This window comes from Palaemon carinicauda, chromosome 23 (assembly GCF_036898095.1).
Source record: "Palaemon carinicauda isolate YSFRI2023 chromosome 23, ASM3689809v2, whole genome shotgun sequence".
Lineage (NCBI taxonomy): Eukaryota > Metazoa > Arthropoda > Malacostraca > Decapoda > Palaemonidae > Palaemon > Palaemon carinicauda.
The window spans coordinates 97,047,379-97,054,878 of NC_090747.1; the positions used below are offsets into that span (position 1 = coordinate 97,047,379).

General features: G+C 34.0%; 1 protein-coding gene across 1 annotated transcript in view; it reads right to left on the reverse strand.

Annotated features, from left to right (window-relative positions):
• The window catches only part of LOC137617689 (RNA-binding protein 25-like), an 18,064-nt gene that overhangs the window by 7,348 nt on the left and 3,216 nt on the right, over positions 1-7,500 (reverse strand). The gene's annotated exons all lie outside the window — the stretch shown is intronic.

A 7,500-nucleotide genomic window follows, 5' to 3' on the forward strand; every position in this document is an offset into this window, starting at 1 on the left:
AAATATAAACAATAATCTTTGGAAGAATTAAAATTTCGTGAATTTGCAAAAATACAGCGAATATATATATCCATCAAATCACAAAAAAAAGGTAAACAATCTTTAAAAGAATTTAAATTTCGCGAATTTGCAAAAATACAGCGAATATATATATCCATCAAATCACAAAAAATGTAAACAATATTTAGAAGAATTTAAATTTCGCGAATTTGCAAAAATACAGCGAACATTATATCCACCAAATCACAAAAAAAAAGTAAACAATCTTTAGAAGAATTTAAATTTCGCGAATTTGCAAAAATACAGCGAACATTATATCAACCAAATCACAAGAATTGTAAACAATCTTTAGAAGAATTTAAATTTCGCGAATTTGCAAAAATACAGCGAACATATATATCCATCAAATCACAAATAATGTAAACAATATTTACAAGAATTTAAATTTCGCGAATTTGCAAAAATACAGCGAACATATATATCCATCAAATCACAAATAATGTAAACAATATTTACAAGAATTTAAATTTCGCGAATTTGCAAAAATACAGCGAACATTACATCCAACAAATCGCAAAAAATGTAAACAATATTTAGAAGAATTTAAATTTCGCGAATTTGCAAAAATACAGCGAACATTTATATCCACCAAATCATCGTTAAATAAGGCGTCCTCCCTTCGCTTCTCCACCTTTCCCTCTCGGTTCCAGTGACCTTGTTTTGACCTTATTTTTCCCCTCTCTCTTACGTCACCCCGACAGCTGACCGCACGTGCACACGTGCCCGTTTTCTCGTGCACGCATGCCCGGGATTCAATGTGTACGTGCATCAGGTGGTGAATAAGATGACTCTGGTTATTTTAAATTGGGACTTTATAATGTATGTTTTTGGGATAGTTTTTTAAATATATATTTTATCAAGTATCTTACCAGTGCCTATTTACACACACACACACACAAACACACACACATATATATATATATATATATATATAAAAGTATTATAAGGTAAAATAAGAACAGTATTTATGATGACTATGAAATCGAAATAAAATTGCATTTGATAAGAAGGATGCTTAATATTATATCATAGCTGTTCATATTCCTGTATAAAATTTGACTAAGATAAGTAAATGTACACAAACCAAGTTTTACTCTCTCACATGAACATGAATACAGACATACATATATATATATATATATATATATACATACATACATATATGGTCCAATGGATACATATTAATATATAAGCTTAAAGAAGATAAAACTACTTAGAAAAATTATGAACAAATTGATCAATACCTTTGAACAGGTCAGGTAAATTGTTGATTACCTTCCTACTTTTTTCCTAACTTAAGCAATTTCCTTTTATTACTTTACAAAACTTCATACAAGTCATAAGTAGAGAAAAAAACGTAATTAGATTAATCTCCAGTCAATCTTGTCACTGAAAGAAGGAGACAAAAACCAATAAAGTTCTTTATTGTTTTTTTTTTTTTGTTTTTTTTTTACACTAAACAAAACATCCACAAAAACTGAACTAGGTGTGAGGGTGGGGCTCTGTGAGCAATTATAGGAGAACTTGGGATATGAGACAGAGAGAGAGAGAGAGAGAGAGAGAGAGAGAGAGAGATCGTCTTTGCTTGGAAAAGAGAAGAATTGCTATCTGTGCTTGAAGTGAGAGAGAGAAGAATTGATATATGTGCTTGGAGAGAGAGAGAGAGAGAGAGAGAGAGAGAGAGAGAGAGAGAGAGATCGTCTTTGCTTGGAAAAGAGAAGAATTGCTATCTGTGCTTGAAGTGAGAGAAAGAAGAATTGATATCTGTGCTTGGAGAGAGAGAGAGAGAGAGAGAGAGAGAGAGAGAGAGAGAGAGATCCTCTTTGCTTGGAAAAGAGAAGAATTGCTATCTGTGCTTGAAGTGAGAGAGAGAAGAATTGATATATGTGCTTGGAGAGAGAGAGAGAGAGAGAGAGAGAGAGAGAGAGAGAGAGAGATTTGTATGGAGAGAGAGGAATTGCTATCTGTGCTTGAAGTGAGAGAGAAAGAGAACTGATATCTGTTCTTGAACACGGAGAGAGAGAGAGAGAGAGAGAGAGAGAGAGAGAGAGAAATTGATATCTGTTCTTGAACAAAGAAAGAGAATTGATATCTGTTCTTGAACAGAGAAAGAGAATTGATATCTGTTCTTCAAGAGAGAGAGAGAGAGAGAGAGAGAGAGAGAGAGAGAGAGAGCGAGAGAGAGAGAGAGAGGTCAGAAGCAAGGTTACGACAGGGCATCGGAGGGCATGTGTGGGGGTATGGGGCTGAGGGTGGGTTGGAAGAAGAATGTAAAACCATCAAAGCTGATTTGTCAATATTGATTGGGTTACAGAAACTGGACTCGACCAATGAAACTCCGAGCCAGAGATGTTACGTCATCGAGGCGTCAGTCAGTTACTTACTTCAGGGGGCTTTCAGCACCAGGTCAAGAGAGGCATGAAAGGAAGCAGAGTAATTGGGAAATGGAGAGGAAGTAGAATGGAAAGGAGTTATTGGATGAAATTGCATAAGGAAATGCATGGAGGTGTTTTCCTGTTGTCTTGGAAAAACAGGGGGACCTAGTTTGTTTTTAAATACAGGAACACCTATATAGTTAGTTTTTTTAAATACAGGGGGAACTATATAGTTTGCTTTCAAATACAGGGGGACCTATATACATAAGTTTGTTTTTAAATAAAGGGGCACCTATATAGTTTGTTTTTAAATACAGGGGAGTCTAGTTTGCTTTTAGATACAGGAGGGACCTAGTTCATTTTTAAAAACAGGGGACCTAGTTTATTTTTAAATACAGGAGGGACCTAGTTTGATTCTAAATACAGGGGGACCTAGTTTGTTTTCACATACAATGGGGACCAAGATTGTTTTTAAATACAGGGGGACCTAGTTTGTTTTCAAATACAAGGGGACCTATAAAGTTTGTTTTAAAATACAAGGGGACCAAGATTGTTTTTAAATACAATTGACCTAGTTTGCTTTCAAATACAAGGGGACCTATATAATTTATTTCAAATACAAGGGGGACCAAGATTGTTTTTAAATACAGGGGGACCTCGATTGTTTGTAAATACAGGGGACCTAGTTTGTTTTTAAATACAGGGGGACCTATATAATTTGTTTTCACATATTAGGGGGACCAAGATTGTTTTTAAATACAGGGGACCTAGTTTGGTTTTAAATACAGGTGGACCTATATAGTTCGTTTTAAAATACAAGGGGGACCAAGATTGTTTTTAAATACAGGGGGACCTCGATTGTTTGTAAATACAGGGGACCTAGATTGTTTTTAAATACAGGGGGACCTATATAATTTGTTTTCACATATTAGGGGGATCAAGATTGTTTTTAAATACAGGGGACCTAGTTTGGTTTTAAATACAGGTGGACCTATATAGTTCGTTTTAAAATACAAGGGGGACCAAGATTGTTTCTAAATACAGGGGACCTAGTTTGTTTTCAAATACAAGGGGACCTATATAATTTGTTTTCAAATACAAGGGGGACCAAGATTGTTTTTAAATACAGGGGACCTAGTTTGTTTCCAAATACAAGGGGACCTATATCATTTGTTTTCACATACTAGGGGGACCAAGATTGTTTTTAAATACAGAGGACATAGTTTGTTTGTAAATACAGGGGACCTAGTTTGTTTTTAAATACAGTGGGACCTATATACTTTGTTTTAAAATACATGGGGACCTATACACTTTGTTTTCAAATACAGGGGACCTAGTTTGCTTTCAAATACAAGGGGCCTTATATAATTCATTTCAAATACAAGGGGCCTTATATAATTTATTTCATATACAAGGGGGACCTAGATAGTTTTTAAATGAAGGGGGACTTACGTAGTTTGTTTTTAAATACAACGGGGGCCAAAATTGCTTTTAAATACAGGAGGATCTATATAGTTTGTTTTCAAATACTTAGGGACCAAGATTATTGTTAAATACAGGGGGACCTATATAGTTTGTTTTCAAATACAAAGATTTCTAGGTTGTTTTTAAATACAGGAGGGACCTAGTTTGTTTTTAAATACAGGGGACCTATGTAGTTTGTTTTTAAATACAGGGGGCCTATGTAGTTTGTTTTTAAATAAAGGGAGACCTATATATTTTTTTTTAAATACAGGGGGGCCTATATAGTTTGCTTTTAAATACAGGGGGACCTATATACAATAGTTTGTTTTTAAATACAGTGGTACCTATATAGTTTGTTTTTAAATACAGGGGAATCTAGTTTGCTTTTAAATACAGGAGGGACCTAGTTTATTTTTAAATACAGGGGGACCTATATAGTTTGTTTTTAAATACAGGGGGACTTAGTTTGTTTTTAAATACAGGGGGACCTATATAGTTTGTTTTTAAATACAGGAGGACCTAGTTTGTTTTTAAATATAGGAGGGACCTAGTTTGTTTTTAAATACAGGAAGGACCTAGTTTGCTTTTAAATACAGGGGGACCTATATAGTTTGTTTTTAAATAGAGGAGGGACCTAGTTTACTTTTAAATACAAGGGGACCTATATAGTTTGTTTTTAAATACAGGGGGACCTAGTTTGTTTTTAATACAGGAGGGACCTAGTTTGTTTTTAAATACAGGGGACCTAGTTTACTTTTAAATACAGGGGGACCTATATAGTTTGTTTTTAAATACAGGGGGACCTAGTTTACTTTTAAATACAGGGGGACCTATATAGTTTGTTTTTAAATACAGGGGGACCTAGTTTACTTTTAAATACAGGGGACCTATATAGTTTGTTTTTAAATACAGGGGACCTATATAGTTTGTTTTTAAATACAGGGGGACCTAGTTTACTTTTAAATACAGGGGGACCTATATAGTTTGTTTTTAAATACAGGGGGACCTAGTTTGTTTTTAAATACAGGAGGGACCTAGTTTGTTTTTAAATACAGGAGGGACCTAGTTTGCTTTTTAAATACAGGGGAATCTAGTTTGCTTTTTAAATACAGGGGAATCTAGTTTGCTTTTTAAATACAGGGGAATCTAGTTTGCTTTTTAAATACAGGGGGACCTATATAGTTAGTTTTTAAATACAGGACGGACCTGGTTTACTTTTAAATACAGGGGGACCTATATAGTTTGTTTTTAAATACAGGAGGGACCTAGTTTGCTTTTTAAATACAGGGGAATCTAGTTTGCTTTTTAAATACAGGGGGACCTAGTTTGTTTTTAAATACAGGAGGGACCTAGTTTACTTTTAAATACAGGGGGACGTATATAGTTTGTTTTTAAATACAGGGGGACCTAGTTTGTTTTCAGATACAGGGGGACCTAGTTTGTTTTTAGATACAGGGCCCATGTATTTCTAAATTGTAAATTTAATAAGGTTTATTATTTATTCACAGTTGTAACAAAGAATTTCATATAAAAATCATACACGTATATATATATGTATATATATATATATATATATATATATATATATATATATATATATATATATATATATACACACTCAAAACAATTATCTTTTCCTTTCCAGGTTACAGTAAAACCAGCGGCAAAATCCAAACTAATTTCTTGTCTACCGGATCTAGTTTTCCTAAGAATCCACCAATTGCTGTGTCATACAACCCGATTTTCATCTTTCCTTGACCATTCCGTTTTTATTCGTCAACGAGGGCAGTTCGAACATATAAAAGACATGTAAAATGACCGACCACGGATTACGTCAATCTGTGTCAATGGCTGATTTGGTCATCGGTCCGTTTAAGAAGAATTTAGAGGGAAAAAAATGACATTGCTTCGTCAGAAGATTGTAAGCTGGTATGGGGGGTCATGTATACGTTTTAATACAAAAGCAAGTAGAGTGGCACTCAGGGGAGAGCATGCCTTTACAACGCCAAGCATTCTTGTTTTGCTTTTAACTCAGACAACTGATAGTGTACACTGTTATAAAAAACCGTAATTTTTATCGGAAATCATCCGTAAAAATATACTGTTCTCAACCGTATTTCAGTAAAATACAGGCGACCGCAATTTCACCTTACTTTTGTTTTCTATCTTTTTCGAGTTGGTGACCGTAATGTCACTCTTTTACGTCAATATAAGCGTTTTTAAAACTGTACAAATCCTGGAATAAATGTTGCTAGACTTTTACCGTTTTTTAATGCAAATTTTTAACAATGTAGCCAGTAATTTTAGCCTTCCTTAAACTTTGTAAACGTTATAGAGCCTGTCAGAGCAAAGATCTGGCTGATTTAGCCTCCTAGAAGCACTGTAAATGTTATAGACCCTGTCAGAGCAAAGATCTGGCTGCCATTTTAGCCTGGAAGCATTGTAAACGTTGTAGAGGCTATCAAAGCAAAGATCTGGCTGCCCTTTTAGCCTCCTAGAAGCATTGTAAACGTTATAGAGGCATTCAAAAAGTGCAAGAGTTGATGTAGTCAGTGATTTTAGCATTCTGGAAATGTTCTAAACGTGGTAGAGACTGTGCAGTAAAGAAAATTCTTTAGGTTTTGAAGAAAATACATGGAAGTAATAGTACGCAGATTAGCTTTAAAGTGAATCTGGTGCTTTTACTTTTATGTATTTTCTTCAAAATGTAATGAATTTCTCCTTCGGTCTTAGCACACATGGCCACCAAGATTAGTTAAAATTGATTCATTAGTTATGCGTAATGTTATTCACAAACAAAAAAATAAACTATCAATGTACTTCAATGTACTTTATTCCAGATGTTGCATATTCATCCTTGGGTCACACCAAACCCGACTACCAAGTTTGGTCAAAATTGGAACAGTAGTTTTTGTGTAATGTCAAATTTGGTCAAAAGCGGTACAGTAGTTTTTGAGTAATACCAAGTTTGGTCAAAATCGGTACATTAGTTTTTGTGTAAGTCAAAATCGGTACAGTAGTTTATGTGTAATGCCAAGTTTGGTGTAAATCGGTACAGTAGTTTTTGAGTAAGACAATATTTGGTCAAAATCGGTAAAGTAGTTATTATGTAATACCATGTTTGTTGCAAATCGGTACAGCAGTTTTAATGTAAAATTGCTCACAGATAAATAAATAAACAACGACAGGAGTAAATACACACCCTTTGCAAAATCCTCGATTTTGGCAAAGGCAATATTATGAAAATTTTGCAAAAACTGAAATAAAATCTATTACACCATCTACTAAATCAACTAAAACGTCAATAATAATAATAATAATAATAATAATAATAATAATAATAATAATAATAATAAAGATTATACTGAAGTAACTCATAATGCTTTACTTTGAAAGCACAACAAAGCATACCAAAGCACGTTTCAAACAAAAGACGGAAATGCCAGAAGCAATATTTCTACCTGTGGTTACTTAATACCAACTCTTCCTTCTAAGAAACGGAAGAAGAAGAAGAGGAAGAAGCAAAAGAAATGAAAGTAGATATAAATGAATGACCTACAATACGAGATAAATTATACACTTGGCTGAGACTCGTATAAAA